Raw genomic sequence first — 18284 nt, forward strand, 5'->3', positions numbered from 1 at the left:
TATTTTGTTAGGGGAGTGGTATAAGCCGTAGCATCGTAAGCACTCCACTGGAGGGTTGTGCTGGTACAGCTATATCAATACAGTGATACTAGTTAACTTTGTCTAGTGTAAACTAGGTTTAACACATCCACAAAATCCTCTGCTGCTCTCATCAGGTGCTTAATGACCAAACGCTCATTTTTAACTGAGGAAACTTTTAAACGGAAAGGCAGAGCACTTACTTGGTCTAACAGACAATTCAGTCCCAGAGCCAATGATTAACCTGTATCCCCCTCTGCCAATGTTCACACAACGTTTCCTGTCATCACAAAAACCCTGCAAATCACTGGGCAGAACTCAGCACCTAAAGGATGGTGATAGGATCCCCAAAACCAGAAACAGTGTTTGGAGGACTGAGTAACATCAGTGTAGCTGAGGTGTCTCCCACATCCATTAACAAAAATAATCACTCCCCAAACATATCAAAAATGGTCATTCTCAGAACCTTACAATTCAGCTAATGCCCATCACCGTGACACAGCCATGGGGACTTACCAGGTTTAACAAGGAATCTTGTCCCACTCCCAAAGCTGAGCTTATAAGTACCATCATTCACACAGTGTTTCCCACTGCAACAAAAACCCTAGCCAAGAGAATGGTACTGCCCCCATGGAACTGACACCCGTGGACCAGGAATCTAGGGGCACAATGCTGCACCACTATCTGCCCCTTAGGCAACACACCCCATGGTGCCCTTGAAAATAGACCCATCAAAATGATAGATAGATGGATGAATAGATAATATCTACCTATATCTAAACACTAATGCAGCACTAAAATCAGCAGCTAATTTCAAGAGGGCCTTGAAGACCAAAAAGACCCTTGTGCCAGAGAAGAAGTACCCATGAAAGCAAAGAACTTACTTGGTCTAACAGACAATTTGGTCCCCGAGCCAAAGACTAGCCCGTATCCGCCTGTGCCAGCATTCACACAACATTTCCCTCCACAACAAAAACCCCCGCAAATCACTTGGCAAAGCTAAGCACCTCAAGGCCAGCAATATGATTATGAAAACCAGGCATTTAAGGAGGAGACATTTGTTTGCAGGATTGAGTTGCATGTGTTGGCCAGGGAGCCCAGGGCTGGAATAGCAGGGGGCTATGGGTCAGGATTGAGGGGCACTGGCAGATCACAAGGAAGAGCCTAAAGGGAGAGGGAGGCTGTGGGTCAGGATTAAGGGGCACTGGAAGAGTTGGATGTGGTGTGAAGATCCCAGGGCTGGGACAGCAGTGGGGGTTGTGAATCAGAACCAATGGGCATTAGCTATTTTGTTGGGAGGTACAATACCAGGACCATTCTGGGTCTGCGCTGAGGGACGTTCTGAGAGCTGTTCATAATGTCCACCTTCAGCAGGGTGGAATCTAAATTGAACTTTCTTGTTCTCCTTTTCCTGGATACAAATTTCAGCCTCACAGTTAAAAGGAAAACACCTTTAAAAGCCCAAGCTGCAGCCCGGTTTTCCACTGGGAAAATCTGGGTTTCTGCTAAGTAGGAACGAAAATCAGCTACACTTACGGGGCTTCACAAGAAGTCTCGTCCCACTTCCCAATGTGAATGTGCTGCCGTAGTTCACACAGTGTTTTCCACCCCAACAAAAACGTAAGAGCTGTTCCTTGTGCAAACGCAAGTTCTTCAGGATGCATCAGCCAATACATCCTAGCCTAGTGTTGATATTGTTCCATATAACGGACCAGATCCTCAGCTGCTATAAATCGGTGTAATGCCATTGATGCCAAAGATGTTACACCAATATACAGCAGCTGGATGTATTTTATCTGTCTACATCTCCCTGATTGTATTTAATAATTACAGGTTACAGCCGGGGTTCTAAGACTCAGGACTCCTGGGTTCTATCCCCAGGTCCGAGAAAGGAATCCAGTCCAGTGACTTAAAAGGGGAGGGTTAGGACCCTGCACTCCTGGGTTCTAGTCGCACCTCTGGGATGTGAGGAGAGTTTTAGTGTGAAGGGGCTCTAAATTAGGATTCCTAAATTCCATCCTTAGCTTTGGGTTGAATTATGGGGTCCAGTGGCAAGAGAAGCATGGGCTGGGAATCCAGACACTTGGCTTCTAGCCCCTGCTCAGAGAGGGGAGAGCTGTCCTGAAGATTAGAGCAAGGGACCGGGAATCAGGATGAATGGACTGAATTCCCTGCTCTGGGAGATAGTGGAGTCTAGTGTGTTAGAGTAGGGCAGAGAGCTGGGAGTCACGACACCTGGGTTCTATGCCCAGCTTGGACAGGGGAGTGGAATCTAGTGGTCGCTCATGTAGTCTGAAATGTTTCTGCTCTCTGTTAAACATAATTATGTGCAATGGAAGAGATTTTTGAATGATTCAAAAGGCAGATGCCTGATGCCCATGGACTTAGATAGGAACGGCATTGCCCTTTGTGCCTTGTCCCTTTGTGAACTTCAGCAAAACCAACATATTTTCATTAAAAAAAAAGATTTTGTCACAATTGCATTTTCTGATGGAAAAACTGTTTTGATGAAAAACTTCCAGCCAGCCCTGCTTCAGAGGCCATACAGCAGGAGAAATTAAGGACAGGAACTTACTTGGAATGACAACCAATCTAGTTCCTCTTCCAAACACTGGCTTATTGTACCCACTTGTAGTCCCACAGTGTTCTCTGCCCTGACAAAAATTTATCTACTGCAGAGGCCGGGGGCATGTTGCGCGATAGAGGTAAAGGAGAAAAGCATGCTGGGATTTCCAAAGAGGCCATTGGAATTCAGTGGGAGTCAGGTGCCCAAACCCCTTAGTCATCTCTGAAATCACAGCATGCATATTTTGGCCCAGAATGTTAGCACGTTTTTAACTGTCACAGCTCCATTGACTTCAATGGAGCCACACCAGTTTATGCATAGATTTAAAACAATTAAAGGCATCCAAGTCCCATAGGTTGCTTGGAAAACCCAGGTTTAATCTCCCTCTGCTTCAGTTCCCCCATCTGTAAAATGGGCAAAACGATGCTTCTTTCCTCCACTTTCACAGCTCACTCTGTGCGGGCTGGGTTTGTTTTAATATGTTAGTACAGGACCCAGCACAAGGGCACTAGGCTTGCCAACCCTCCAGGGTTGTCCTGGAGTCTCCAAGAATTAAAGATCAATATTTAATTAAAGTGTATGTCATGTGATGAGACCTCCAGGAATACGTACACCCAAAGCTGGCAACCTACATGGTGCCCTGACGTGAATTGAGGATGTAGGCACTAGTCTGTTAAGAAGGGTTCAGATACTATTGCCATGAGGACCTCTAGGTAGATAAGTAGGAACATAATAGACACCCTGTTTCTTGACACAGATAACATGAGAAGTGGACAAATCTGTGACAGATGTTCTACAGTCAGGAAGTATCCTGCAGTACTCTTAGATGATGGAACTTAATAGATCTTCCATTCTCTACCTCCCACTGTGCCAACACCATGAATAACCACAAATTGGCTATGGTATTTTTATACAAACTCCCTAGCAACAACCAAAAACAAAGCCACTTACTTGGCATAACAAGGAGTTTGGTGCCAACTCCAAAAGTGAGCTTTGCAAAGCTGCTTCCCGAATTCACACAGCAACACGCAGCTTTACATTAACCATTTCCCTTCTCTATGACGGCATATCAAATTGCGATGGTCACTAATGTAGAGATCTAAATTGCTGGGCCAGGTGCTTGATCTCGGGTAAATTGATGCAATGACATTGAAGTTAACAAAGTTGAGGCTCTGGCCCTGAGTGTTTGGTTGGACAATTACAAACTGAATATGTAAAATGGAGTTACCACATGGGTGACACATCTAAGTATGGATCAGAAAAAGGCAGAATTCTACTCCTGGAAGCACTGTGACTTTTTTTCCTGCTCAGATATGACAGTGATCAATGACCCTATATGGAGATTAGATAGATACTCCACCGCTTTTCAAATACTTTCTGCCCCTTTTGTGTTTCTCTTAATTTCTCACTCCTTCTGCTCTTATATTTTATTTATCACTTTAATAAAAGGGAATTATGCTTCATTTCCAAAGGGAATTGTTAGGGAGTTAAGTGTCTACTTCTCATTGGCTTTCATAGATTCTGAGGTCAGAAAGGACCATGGTGATCATCTAGTCTGACCGCCTGCAGAACACAGGCCAGAGAAATTCCCCAAAAATATTCCTGTTGGAACTAAAGTATATCTATGACTAACTCCCTGAGATGTTTTTGAAAATACCACATAACATTCCAAATACTTACTTGGCTTTACAATTAGTTGTGTCCCAGATCCAAGGATGAGCTTGAAGTCATTGTTACCCACAATGATAAAACCCATGGCAAAAAGACTCATCTCTAGTCTTCTCAAAAAACATTGATGCTGATATTTTCAAAGCTACCCAAGAGATTCCAAGGCCCATTTTCAATAATACAAATTAGGCTTTCAAATCCATTCGATATTTACCAGCATATCTTGGATATTATCACTTACCAGGTTCCACGGTCAATTTCGTCCCCCTCCTAAAGATCAATTTCCAACTTGCTCCCGAAGACACACAATGAAACATCAAATAACAAAAACAAAGTGCATTCACTGTGCAGTGACATCTCTTTGAATTTATGTCTCTTGGGATGTACACATGAATTTTAACTTCAAAGAAGGTTCCAAAAGAAAAAAAGTATAGTCCAGTATCTCATCCCATAACAGAGCAACCTGTGAACGATTGATCTATCTACCTACCTTTTATAGTACGTGAGCCCTTCTTATAATTTAACTTCAACTATATTGTATTCTACAAACTCTAGGGAATCAAATCCATTTTCTTTCATAAAAGACTGATACTTATTTAAACTAACAACTATAATAGCTTTGTACTGTCCACAACTACGCATTCAATTAAAATGCAAAAGCAAAACGACTTACTTGGTGTTACAGAGAGTTTCGTTCCCTTCCCAAAGATGAACTTTGCAATGCCTGTTACATAAGTCCCACAGCAACAAACAGCCTTACAATAACCATGCACAGCAGCCATAGCCTTCTGCAGACATAGCCTTCTGCTTATCTATCTATCTATCTATCTATCTATCTATCTATCTATCTATCTATCTATCTATCTATCTATCTATCTATCTATCTATCTATCCCCATACACACACACCTAGCTGCCCTATAAGGACAGCAATGGTATTTTTAAGCCGCTAACACTTCATAAGACCAGTCTGTACAAAAGTTGCTTAAAAAAAGGCTTATTTTTCCCATAGGGTTCTGGATTTGGTTTAAGTACACTAAATTAACCAATCAATAAATGACCATGCTGAATTCCCTGGTTCATGTCATTACTGCCAACTGGCTGTAATAAGAGGGATATTTGGACTAAATTCTTTCAAGGTGTAACTCCATTCAGATCAGTCAATTTAATAAAGGGGTGAATTTGAAAATCTCACCCACAATCCAAATATGAGGATGTTTTTAAAGGCACCTAAGGGATTTAGGAGCATTCATTCCATTACAAATCAATGACATTTATGCTCCAAATACCAGAGGCACTTTGAATGTCCCCCACTCCAATAATCAATGAGATTATATAACAGGCTTGCATGCAATAGCAGGGGAGTGAATTCAGTGTCCAGGGGGCCCCTTCCCGTCCTATGTTCCTAAATATCCAATCATTTTTTTAACAAAATCCTGTCAAGCTCAATGGTATCATGGGACAGTGAGTTCCACAGGCTAATTATGCATAAGTATTTTAAACTCTTTTAAATGTGCTTCCTCTCATGTTTTATTGAACACCCTCTTGTTCTCGTCTTATTAGACATATTACTGATAGTTACTAGGATTCACTACTAGCTTTGTTCCCTTTGCAAAGATAAAGTTGTAGTTGTTATTGTTCACAGTAATAAAAATCTTAACAAAAACCTTGCTTAGCACCTCTGTAAAGCAGTTTATAGAGCTGACACAAACAAGTGTGCAGGAGGTCAGACTAGATGATCATAATGGCCCCTTCTGACCTTAAAGTCTATGAGTAAGTGAACCAACAAAGGGGCACAATCAGCAATGAATATTCTTTTAAAAAATATATGAAAAGTGTGATCATCTAATGAAGGGACTAGATCCTCAGCTAGGGTAAACTACCATAGTTTCATTCAATTCAATCAGCTGTGCCGATTTCCAGACAACTGGAGAACTGGCCTAAACTTTTCCTACAACCTCTACAGACAAATGATCTAATCTGAAGAAAGAAAGAAAGAAAGAAAGAAAGAAAGAAAGAAAGAAAGAAAGAAAGAAAGAAAGAAAGAAAGAAAGAAAGAAAGAAAGAAAGGTTATTTTAGCCAAAGGAGTTACTATAATTATGTAGTTTGACCACAAGCATAACAAAAGAGTTTAGATTATATTACATTATATTAGAATAGATAATAAATTTGTCATCCAGTAGTTACCAACCAAACCACAGATCATGAATAAACTTGACCCAATGAATAATCTTTACAGAAATGGGAGTAAAGGTAGAACCAATAGATATATTTCACAGTAATATTAGTGGGACTCAACGAATTTGCTATTTTTGCAGGATGGACAGGTTGCAATGCAGTAGAAATTCCTATACCAAATAGGAAAACTAAGAGCCAAACTTTCTATTGGTGCAAACCCATTGACTTAATGGAGTAACATCAGCGGAGGATTTAGCCCAAGACATGTAACCACTATCTGATGTGACTGTCTGTGAGCTAGCTTGTCCTCTCTAAGAGGAAACATGCAGGTTTGTATCTCCAGAATTCCTGCCTGGTTCATAGTTATTGTTAGCAAGCATATTTACACCCTGATTCTGCGACCGTTGTGTCCAAGGAGTAAGATCCTTGGCTAGTGTGAAACCGAATAGCTTCTTTGACTTCAGTGGGTATACTCCAGGAGCAAGGGGCTACTCAGCATGATTTAGAATAGCAAAATCTTGTATATTTCCAATGATACATCTGCCCATATCCATGCCTACCTGGATTCACCGTTAATTTTGTTCCTTTGCCGAAGGTGAGTTTCCAGTTTGATCCAGAAGCCACGCAGTGACAAACCCAATAACAAAAACCTTAGGGCTGGGATTTCACAGGACACCTACTGAGGTAGACTAATAGATTTTTAAGGCCAGAATGGACCATTAGAGCATCCAGTCTGACCTCCATGGGATTTCAGTGGGAATTGGGCACCTAATTCCCTTAGGCTCTTTTGAACATCTCAGCTCCTTTTTACTGTCATCTTCTCCTACTGAATCTAGTCCCACAAACGAAAGCAACAGATCAATAAAAAGTGAGGCAAATGAAGAAGACTGCCAAGCAATTCTTCATAGAAAAAATAATTTGCTGCCCTCACCCTTGACACTTACTTGGCCGGACAATCAGTTTAGTGCCAGATCCAAAAATCAACCTGTTTGTTCCTCCTGTATATGACACAGTGATTTAGAGCCAAGCAAAAACTCCCCTCGCTTACTCTAGCTTTGTAATCTGCCTTAACAGGGCTTACAAGTTTGGGGGCAAAGTAGTATCCTGATGATTTTGCATAAGATCCTGAGCTCATGTAAACTGGCACTTGACCCATTGATTTCAGTGGCATTGCATCAATGCACATCTGCTGGGATCCCACTACATAGACTCCAATGGGGCTATGATTGGTTTATATCAACTGAGGATCAATCCTCATCGACCATGGAGCTATGTCTGAGTTCCATCAGCTGGGGATCTGGTCCACTGACTCCAATGGAGGTATGCCCAGTTTACATCAACTCCAGAGATTTGTGTTGATAACCCCACATGGCTGGAATCTCTCTGGACCATAACAGCTGAAGGTACCTACTGGGTTTGATCAGCAATTTAGTTCCCTTTCCAAAGATGAGTTTGTCTGCATTTCCTGAATATGCACTGTGATGATCCACCTTACAAAAAGGGTCTTTAATGAGTCACTGCTCGTTTCCTAGCCCCTCCAAAAACCTGCAATGCACCTCACTCTAACTCCTTGGTGATTTGACGATTATCTACCCACAAAACAACTGCGTACCATGGAATCATACACATTAGAATTGGAAAAGACTTCTTCAGGCATCTATCTATCGATCGATCTATCTATCTAACCAAATGGTCAGACTGCCTCTAGTGACTCAGAGTTTGAATATGAATGAGATATATTATATTGTACATACTATGCAGTACAAAACCATTTACTTGGTTTAACAGAGTGGTTGGTACCCTTCCCAAAAATGAACTTAGTATTGCTTCCCCCATAGTTCCCACCGCATTACATAGCCTTACAAGAACTGTGTATGGGAGAGAGAGAACCTATTCCTCCACAGAGAAATATATCATATCTTTCCATCTTTGCTGCTATGGCATAGAAGACTAAGGGCCCAGGGATTGTGAATTGCTATCTTTCCCTAATAAAACTGAGTTGAGGCCCATACAACAATTATTGCCATATCCCCCAACCGATTATAAATTCAGTGTTTTGAACATAACTCTTCCTTTAGATTTGCCACAATGAAGTGAAGTCCTAAGTTAGTACATATGGAATGATCTCTGTTATTTTTCCATCCTATCTCTATCCCCTAGCTCTCTATCCGCACTCATAATCCATCTATACATCTAGGCAATGATGCAAAGACCATCACGACAGGAAAACTCTGGAAATTCCTAGCTCATGTCGTGTGGGTTGCATTTATAGAAACTCTATTAGCACCTCACCACTTATTCGGTTTTACAGAGAGTGTCGTTCCCTTTTCAAAAGTTAGCTTAGCGTTGAATCCTGCAGAATTCCTACAGCAGCTCATAGCTTTACAAGAACCACAGAGCGAGAAGAAAGAACATTTTTCTGTCCAGTGGAAGGCTCCCTACACTTCCATCCTTGGTCACATAATACAGGAGAGTTAAGGATCTAGCACCAGAAGTTTAAAGGTGTTTAGGTAGCTGAAGATGTAGATAGGCAACTAGTGGGAATTTCAATACAGACTTCTTTCCTAATTCAGAGGTAGTTGGGTACCGAGGTGCTTTTGGAAAGATGCCCTATCAGCACCTTCAGGTGCCTAAATACCTTTTAAAATCTGGCACTATCTTACACATCACTTTATTTTGCAAGTTGAGTTTAGGTCCATACACTGGCTAAAACCACATCTCTAAATCGTTACAAATTCAGTACTTTGACCAGAATTTAATTTACAAATATAGGTACATAGATTTAGGGCATTTGTCTATCTATGTTCCTCCCCAAAATCCCACCTCATTATCAGTTATTTGAAACAAAAACTTTTATATTTACAAACGTTATCAACACCTACCAGGCTCCACCACCAATTTAGTCCCACTCCCAAAGATGTATTTCCTGCTGCTTCCAGAGTTAACAGAGTGACAGAGACAATAATAAAAACCAAGTGAATCAATTTACATTGTCAGCTCTTTTTATGCATGTCTCTTTGCACGTATATGGCTAAGACATCTAGCAATAAATCCCACACAGAGATGTCATTATAGGTGTCCCAAGTGGGAAACTTGTGATCTATCTATCTATCTATCTATCTATCTATCTATCTATCTATCTATCTATCTATCTCCATACATACACACCTAGTTGCACAATAAGGACAGCAATGGTATTTTTAATCCTCTAAAACTTCATAAGACCAGTCAGTTGATACAAAAATTGCCTTAAAAAAAAGGCTTATTTTTCTCATGGGGTTCTGGATATGTTTTAAGTACTCTAAATTAATCAATCACAGCTGTTGAAATAAATGACCATGCTGAATTCCCTGGTTCATGTCATTACTGCCAACTGGCTGTAATAAGAGGGATATTTGGACTAAATTCTTCCTCCCAGGTGTAACTCCTTTCAGATCAGTCAGTTTAATAAAGGGGTGATTTTAGACCAATAAAGCATACCTCTCCGCCTCCTACTAGAAACAGAAACATAGGAATAGCCAGAGTGGATAAGACCACCTTGACCAGGCTCCAACAATAACTAGAACCCGCTATCTCAGAGGAAGGTACCACAGCCCCTACTTAGAGAGTGATATTGTAGTCTGCTGTTTCTCCCTAATTCCACACCATTTAGTGGTGGGTGCATGTAGGGAAGCAAGCAGACTTATAGCTCTGTTGCATTCCACCCTCTCTGGTATGACTCTGCACGTGGTGTCGTTGGGTGAGCTTTCCAAAAGTTCCAATGTGAGTTAGGCACCTAACTCCTGGGGACTTGCAGTGGGGCAAATGGTGTAGATTCTTTTGAAAATCTCACTCATAATCCATATATGAGGAAGTTTTTAAAGGCACTTAAGGATTTAGGAGCATTTGTTCCATTGCAAATCAATGACATTTATGCTTCTAAATACCAGAGGCACTTTGAGCACCCCCTGCCCCAATAATCAATGGCATTATATGACAGGGTTGCCTACAATAGTAGAGGAGGGGACTCAGTGTCCCAGGAGGCTTCTTCCAGTCCTATATTCTTAAACAGCCAATCATTTTTTTAAAAAATCCTGTCAAGCTCAAAGGTATCATGGGGCAGTGAGTTCCATAGGCTTAACATGTGTAAGTATTTTTAGCTCTTTTAAATTTGCTGCCTCTCATGTTTTATTGAACACCCTCTTGTTCTTGCCTTATTAGACATGTTGAATAATATTCCTGTTACTTACTGGGATTCACTACTAGCTTTGTTCCAGTTCCAAAGGTGAACTTGTTATTGCTCACAGTAATAAAAACCTTAACAAAAACCTCGCTTTTTGCCTCTGTAAAGCTGACACAAATGAGTGAACCAACAAAGGGACACATTCAACAATGAATCTTCTTTTAAAAGGATTACTTTCACAGTGTGACCATCTAATGAAGGGACTAGATCCTCAGCTAGGGTAAACTACAATAGTTTCATTCAATTCAATCAGCTGTGCCAATTTCCAAACAACTGGAGATCTGGCCTAAAATTTTAATTTTGCTACTAGCTCTACAGACAAACGATCTAACCTGTTGACAGAAAGAAAGAAAGAAAGAAAGAAAGAAAGAAAGAAAGAAAGAAAGAAAGAAAGAAAGTTATTTTAGCAAAAGGAATTCCTATAATAATATAGTTTGATCACAAGCATAACAAAAGAGATCAGATTAGATAAAATAATAAATTTGCCATCCAGTAGTTACCAACCAAACCACAGATCATGAATAAATTTGACCCAATGAACAGTCTTTACAAGTGTCAAGTAAAGGTAGAACCAATAGATATATTTCACAGTAATATTAGTGGGACTCAACGAATTTGCTATTTTTGCAGGATGGACAGGTTGCAATGCAGTAGAAATTCCTATACCAAACAGTAGATGTAGGAGCTAAACTTTTCTATTGGTGCAAATCCATTAACTTAATGGTGTTGCATCAGTGGAGGATTTAGCCCAAGCTATGTAACCACTATCTGATGAGACTGTCTTTGAGACAGTCTGTCCTCTCTAAGAGGAAACATGCAGGTTTGTATCTCCAGAATTCCTGCCTGGTTCATAGTTATTGTTAGCAAGCATATTTACACCCTGATTCTGCGACCATTGTGTCCAAGGAGCCAGACCCTTGGCTGGTGTGAAGCTGCATAGCTCCTTTGACCTCAGTGGGTCTATTCCAGAAGCAAGGGGCTATTCATCATGATTAAGGAGGACAGCAGAATCTGAGCCTTCTATTTTTCCAGTGTTACCTCTGCCCATATCCATGCCTACCTGGATTCACCATTAATTTTGTGTCTTTGCCAAAGGTAAGTTTCCAGTTCGATCCAGAAGCCGCACAGTGACAAACCCAATAACAAACCCCTAGTGCTGGGATTTCAAAGAACACCTACTGAGGTAGACTAATAGACTTTGAAGGCCAGAATGGACCATTAGAACATTCGGTCTGACCTCCACGGGATTTCAGTGGGAATTGGGCACCTAATTCCCTTAGGCTCTTTTGAACATCTCAGCTCCTTTTTACTGTCGTCTTCTCCTACTGAATCTAGTCCCACAAACGAAAGCAACAGATCAATAAAAAGTGAGGCAAATGAAGAAGACTGCCAAGCAATTCTTCATAGAAAAAATAATTTGCTGCCCTCACCCTTGACACTTACTTGGCCGGACAATCAGTTTAGTGCCAGATCCAAAAATCAACTTGTCTGCTCCTCCTGTATATGGCACAGTGATTTAGAACAATGCAAAAACTCTCCTCGCTTACTCTAGCCATAGGGATTACAAGTTTGGGGGCAAAGTAGGATCCTGATGATTTTGAATAAGATCCTGAGCTCATGTAAACTGGCACTTGAGTCATTGATTTCAGTGGTATTACATCCATTCACACCACTTGGGGTCCCAACCCTATTGACTCCAATGGGGCTATGATTGGTTTATATCAACTGAGGATCAACCCCCATTGGCCATGGAGCTATGGCTTATTTTCATCAGCTGGGGATCTGGCCCCTGACTCCAATGGAGCTATACTCAGTTTACACCAGCTCCAAAGATTCCTGCTGATCACACCAATCCCACATGACTGGAATCTTTCTGGACCATAATCTGAAAGTACCTACCAGGTTCAATCAGCAGTTTAGTTCCCTTTCCAAAGATAAGTTTCTCTGCATATTCTGAAGAAGCACTGTGACAATCCCCCTTACAAAAAGGGTCTTTACTGAGTCACTGCTTGTTACTAGCCCCTCCAGAAACTTGCTATGCACCTCACTCCAACTCCTTGATGATCCGATAATTATCTAGCCACAAAACAATTGTGTACCATGGAATCATACAAATTAAAATTGGAAAAGACCTTCTTCGGCATCTGTCTATCTGTCTGTCTGTCTACCTATCTAACCAGCCAATTTGTGAGACTGCCTCTAGTAACTCTGAGTTTGAATATTAATCAGATATATTACATTGTACATACTATGCACTATAAAACCATTTACTTGGTTTAACAGAGAGTTTGGTTCCTTTTCCAAAGATGAGCTTAATGTTGCTTCCCCCATAGTTCCCACAACAATACACCGCCTTACAAGAACCATATATGGGAGAGAGAGAGAACCTATTTCTCCAAATAGGAAGGCTTCCTACCTTTCCATCTTTGCTAGTATACATAAGATATTAAGGGCCCAGGGATTGTGAATTGCTTTCTTTCCCTAATAAAACTGAGATAGGCCCATACAGCAATTACTGCCATATCCCCCAACCGATTGTAAATTCAGTGTTATGAACATTATTCTTACTCAAGATTTGGCACAATGAAGTCCCACGTGAGTAGATATGGAATGATCTCTGTTTATTTGTCCATCATATCTATCTGTCTGTCTGTCTGTCTGTCTGTCTAAAAACAGATTTATTTATCTAGCTCTCTATCCCCACTCATAATCCATCTATACATCTAGGCAATGATGCAAAGACCATCGCGACAGTACCTGAGCAGCTCTGGAAATTCCTAGCTCATGTCATGTGGGTTGCATTTATAGAAACTCTATTAGCACCTCACCACTTACTCAGTTTTACAAAGAGTTTCGTTCCCTTTCCAAAAATTAGTTTAGCGCCGAATCCTCCAGAATCCCCACAGCAGCTTTACAAGAACCACACAGCAAGAAAAAAGAGCCTTCTCCTGTGCAATGGAAGGCTCCCTACACTTCCATCCTTCATCGCATAATACAGGAGGGTTAAGGATCTAGCACCAGAAGTTTAAAGGTGTTTAGGTAGGTAAAGACAGAGATAGGCACCTACTGGGAGTTTCAAAAGAGCATAGTTGCCTAATTCAAAGGTACCTGGGTATCTAGGTGCTTTTGGAAAGATGCCATATCAGCACCTTCTGGTGCCTAAATATCTTGGAAAATCTGATGCTGAAGCACTTTTTTTGCAAGTTGAGTTTAGGTCCATACACTGGCTAAACAACATATTCAAATAGTTACTACTTCAATATTTGACCATAACTGAATTTACAAACATAGGTAGGGAGGTAGGTAGATTTAGGTTTTCTATGTTCCTCCAAAAATCTCAACTCATTATCAGTGTCTCAGGATGCCCCTTCCAGTCTTCTATTCCTAAATATCCAATCATTTCTTTAAAAATCCTGTCAAGCTCAATGGTATCATGTGGCAGTGAGTTCCACAGGCTAATTATGTGTAAGTATTTTTAGCTTTTTTAAATTTGCTGCCTGTCATGTTTTATTGAATGGCCTCTTGTTCTTGCCTTATTAGACATATTGAATAATATTCCTGATACTTAGTGTGATTCACTGCTAGCTTTGTTCCATTTCCAAAGGTGAACTTGAAGTTGTTATTGCTCACAGTAACAAAAACATTGCTTGCCACCTCTATAAAGCACTTTACAGAGCTGACACAAATGAGTGAACCAACAAAGAGACTTAACAGAGTTGGGCAGTCAGAAACTACCATCACAGGCATAGTGAAAGAAAGAAAGATTTTCTAGGGGGAAGAACAGCGAGATATTCAGAGAGAGAGAATAAATCAGAATATAGAGAAAGAAATATGAAAAGACAGAAGAGAAAGAAAAAAAGATTCCCTGAAAGGAAGGATGGATATCTAGATAGATTGCAAGACAGAAAGGCACAACTGTGATAATTTAGTCTGACCTGCTGTATAACACAGGCCAGAGAACTTCCCCAAAAATTATTCCTAGAGCAGAAGTTGAATGGCCTGTGTTACACAGGAGGTCAGACTAGATGATCACAATGGTCCCTTCTGGTCTTGGAATCTACAAGTCTATCTATCTATCCCTCCCTTCAAGGAATCTTTTGTTCACTCTGTATTTCTTTCCCTCTCTTCTGGAGGGAAGAATGGATGGATAAATAGATGGATGGATAGACGCATGGACAGATGGATATGTAACCCTAGAAACAGGACTGAGCTTCGAAGATCAAAACATATTTTAAGGCAAAGAAATTACATACAAAGGAAGGCAACTTACTCTGTCTGACAGACAACTTCGTGCCAGAGCCAAAGCTGAGCTTGAAGCCCCCAGAATCAGTATTCACACAGCATTTCCTGCCATTACAAAAACCCTGCAAAGTTCTTGGCCCCTTTCCCCAGACATGGGCAAGAGACATGATAGCAAATCCCAAAGCTCTGACTAGAATCCCTTTGTCTAGGAATTGCAAGGACAGGATTGAGGGACACTGGCAGAGCTGGGAGGGAGGGGAATCCCAGTTCTGGAATAGCAGAAAGCTTTGGGTTGGGATTGAGGGGCATCATCAGAACTGGGAGGGGAGCAAAGGGTTATGGGTCAGAAATGAGGGGCATCAGAAAAGCATTGGGGGTGGGGGGGAACTCAGCTCTGTCCAGCACTGAGTTATTCTCCAACTCCCAAAATGTATTAACAATAGACATGCTCAGACACTCACAAATTCAACTAAAACCAATCGCTCAGACATGAGCCCAGGCACTTACTGGGTGCAACAAGGAGCCTTGTCCCACTCCCAAAGGTGAGTTTAACCCCAATATTCACACAATGTTTCCCACTGCAACAAAAACTCTAACAGCATTGACTAGGAACTAGCCTCCCTGGGAAAGGACTGGGGAGGAAGATGTTGCCCCCCCAACTTAGGCAACGTTTCCAATTATATTAGATATGGATACCAAATGGGATATTGAAAGGAACCTAAAGGAAGAGAGCCCCCATATCCCCTGGGCTTCTTTGAAAATCCAAACACAAGAACATATGTAGATATACAGATAGCTCTGCAGAGTGTGTAGTAGAATGAGCCAGGTGCTAGCCAAAGGACTTGGGAAATCCAGATGCCAATCGCTGCTCTGCCATGGACTCCTTTGGGCATGTCACGTGTACTGTCTCTGCCTCAGTTCCCCATTGGTGAAATGGGGACACTATTTCTCTACCTCACAATGGTATTGTGAGTCTTCATACACTAGTCGTCATACACTCCAAGGCCAGCAGGGACATTGTGATATCTAATCTGCCCTCCCTGTATAACACAGCCCAGAGACCTGACCCCAAATAATTCCTAAAGTGGATCTTTTAGAAAACCATCCAATCGTGATTTGATGGAGAATGCACAATGAGACTTGGTAAATTGCGCCAATGAATAATTGCTCTCACCGATAAAAATTTTGGCCTTATTTCCAATTTGTATTTGTCTAGCTTCATCTTCCAGCCACTGCATCACGTTAGACCTTTCTCTGGTAGACTGAAGAGCCAATTATTGAATATTTGTCCCCCACATAGCTACTTATAGACTGTAATTAAGTGACCCCTTAACCTTCTCTTTGTTAAGTTAAATAGATTGAGCTCAAGTCTACCACTATAAAGCCAGTTTTCTAATCATTTAATCGTTCTCATGGCTCCTCTCTGAGCCCTCTCCAAATTATCAACATCCTTCTTGAATTGTGGGCACCAGGACTGGACACAGGATTCCAGCAGCAGGCACACTGGTGCTCAACACAGAGGCGAAATCATTTCTCCAGTCTTACACTAAAAACAGCGAGCTGCTAAGACGTCACAGTAATGGGGATCATATATGGATCTTTTTTTTTTAAGGCTGGGGGCACCATCAGGTCATGCAGTTTGACCTTCTGTACCACATAGGCCATAGAATTTCACTCAGTGATTCCAGTAACGTGTGTTTGACTAGAGCATGTCTTCCAGCAAGGCTTCCAGTCTCGATCTAAGAAAAGCAGTACTTGTGGCACCTTAGAGACTAACAAATTTATTAGAGCATAAGCTTTCTTGAGCTGAAGAACCCACCACTTCCCTAGTGTAGATTGTTCCAGTGGTCAGGTTATAAAAATTGTGCCTTTTTTTTATTTGAAATTGTCCAGACACTGTTTTTTGTTCTGCCTTTCTCCACCAGAATAGGGAGCCCTTTAGTGCCTGGGATTTTCTCCTTGTGAAGGTACTTGTACATCAGAATCAATTCAGAGAGAGAGATGGAGGAAGATCTAGCTGTATTACATTAAGACCAGGTCTACTCTAAACACTTTTGCTGGTATAACAGTTTTTGTTAGAAGTGTGATTTCATACAAAAGGCCTAGCCTGGACAGTTATTCTAGTCAAGAGCGTGTTTGCCTGTGTATCTTATTTTGTTAGGGGAGCCGGTAAAAGCCGTAGCATCAAGAGCAATCCACTAGCAGGTTGTGCTGGTGCAACTATAGCAGTATAGCGATCCTGGCTAACCTTGTCCCATGTAAACATCCCTAAAATCCTCAGCTGCTCTCATCAGGTCCTTAAAGACCAAAAGCACATTTTTAACCGAGAAAACTTTTAAATGGAAAGGCAGATCACTTACTTGGTCTAGTAGACAATTCAGTCCCAGTGCCAAAGATGTATGCCACTGTGCCAATGTTCACACAACATTTATTTTCATAACAAAAACCCTGAAAATCACGTGGCAGAACTCTGCACCTAAAGGCTGGTGATAGGATCCCCAAAACCAGAAACTCTTCGTAGGAGTAACATCGACAGAGCTCGGATGTGGAACCAGAGCTGGCACAGCAGGGGGCTGCAGGTTGGGATTGAGGGGCACTGGATGAACTGGGATACAGGGGGAGCCCAGGGCTGGCACAGCAGAGGGGTACAGATTGGGATTGAGGGGCATCAGCAGATCCAGGAAAGGGAGAAGGTAGTCAGGCTGGGAGAGCAGAAGCCTGTGGGTCAGAATTGAGGGGGTATCAGCAAAGCTGTGAGAGAAGCTCAAGCTCCATCCACCACTGAGTGATTCTCAACAAAAATAACAAAAATAATCACTCCCCAAACTATAAAAAATGGACATTCTCAGAAAGTCACAAATTCAACTAATGCTCATCACTGTGACACAGCCATGGGGACTTACTGGGTTTAACAAGGAGCCTCGTCCCACGCCCAAAGGCAAGCTTATAGGTACCATCTTTCACAGTGTTTCCCACTGCAACAAAAACCCTAGCCAAGAGAATGGTACTGCCCCCATGGATCTGACACCCGTGGACCAGGAATCTAGGGGCACAATGCTGCAGCCACTATCCACCCCTTAGGCAACACACCCAGTGGCATTGGCTATCAGTATTGGATTGGATTTCCATAGGGCCCTAAAGAAAGTAAGTACCTCAAACCCTTTGTGCCCTTGAAAATCCCACCCAGCAAAATGAATGATAGATATTATCTATCTATCTATCTATCTATCTATCTATCTATCTATCTATCTATCTATCTATCTATCCCCATACACCCCCATCTAGCTATCTAGCTACCTAAACATTAATGAAGCAATAAAATCAGCAGCTGATTTCAAGAGGGCCTTGAAGACCAAAAAGACCCTTGTATCACAGAAGAAGAGCCCATGA

General features: G+C 41.5%; 1 long non-coding RNA gene across 1 annotated transcript; it reads right to left on the bottom strand.

Annotated features, from left to right (window-relative positions):
- Window positions 1–585: 585 nt before the first annotated feature.
- On the bottom strand, window positions 586–18066 carry LOC122456492. The gene is made up of 3 exons (XR_006275416.1): window positions 17903–18066; window positions 15776–15777; window positions 586–640 (listed from the first exon to the last, which is right to left on the bottom strand). It is a non-coding gene; the product is annotated as an uncharacterized LOC122456492 (long non-coding RNA).
- Window positions 18067–18284: the final 218 nt, after the last annotated feature.

Source organism: Dermochelys coriacea, chromosome 13 (assembly GCF_009764565.3).
Source record: "Dermochelys coriacea isolate rDerCor1 chromosome 13, rDerCor1.pri.v4, whole genome shotgun sequence".
In the NCBI taxonomy this organism is placed as follows: domain Eukaryota; kingdom Metazoa; phylum Chordata; order Testudines; family Dermochelyidae; genus Dermochelys; species Dermochelys coriacea.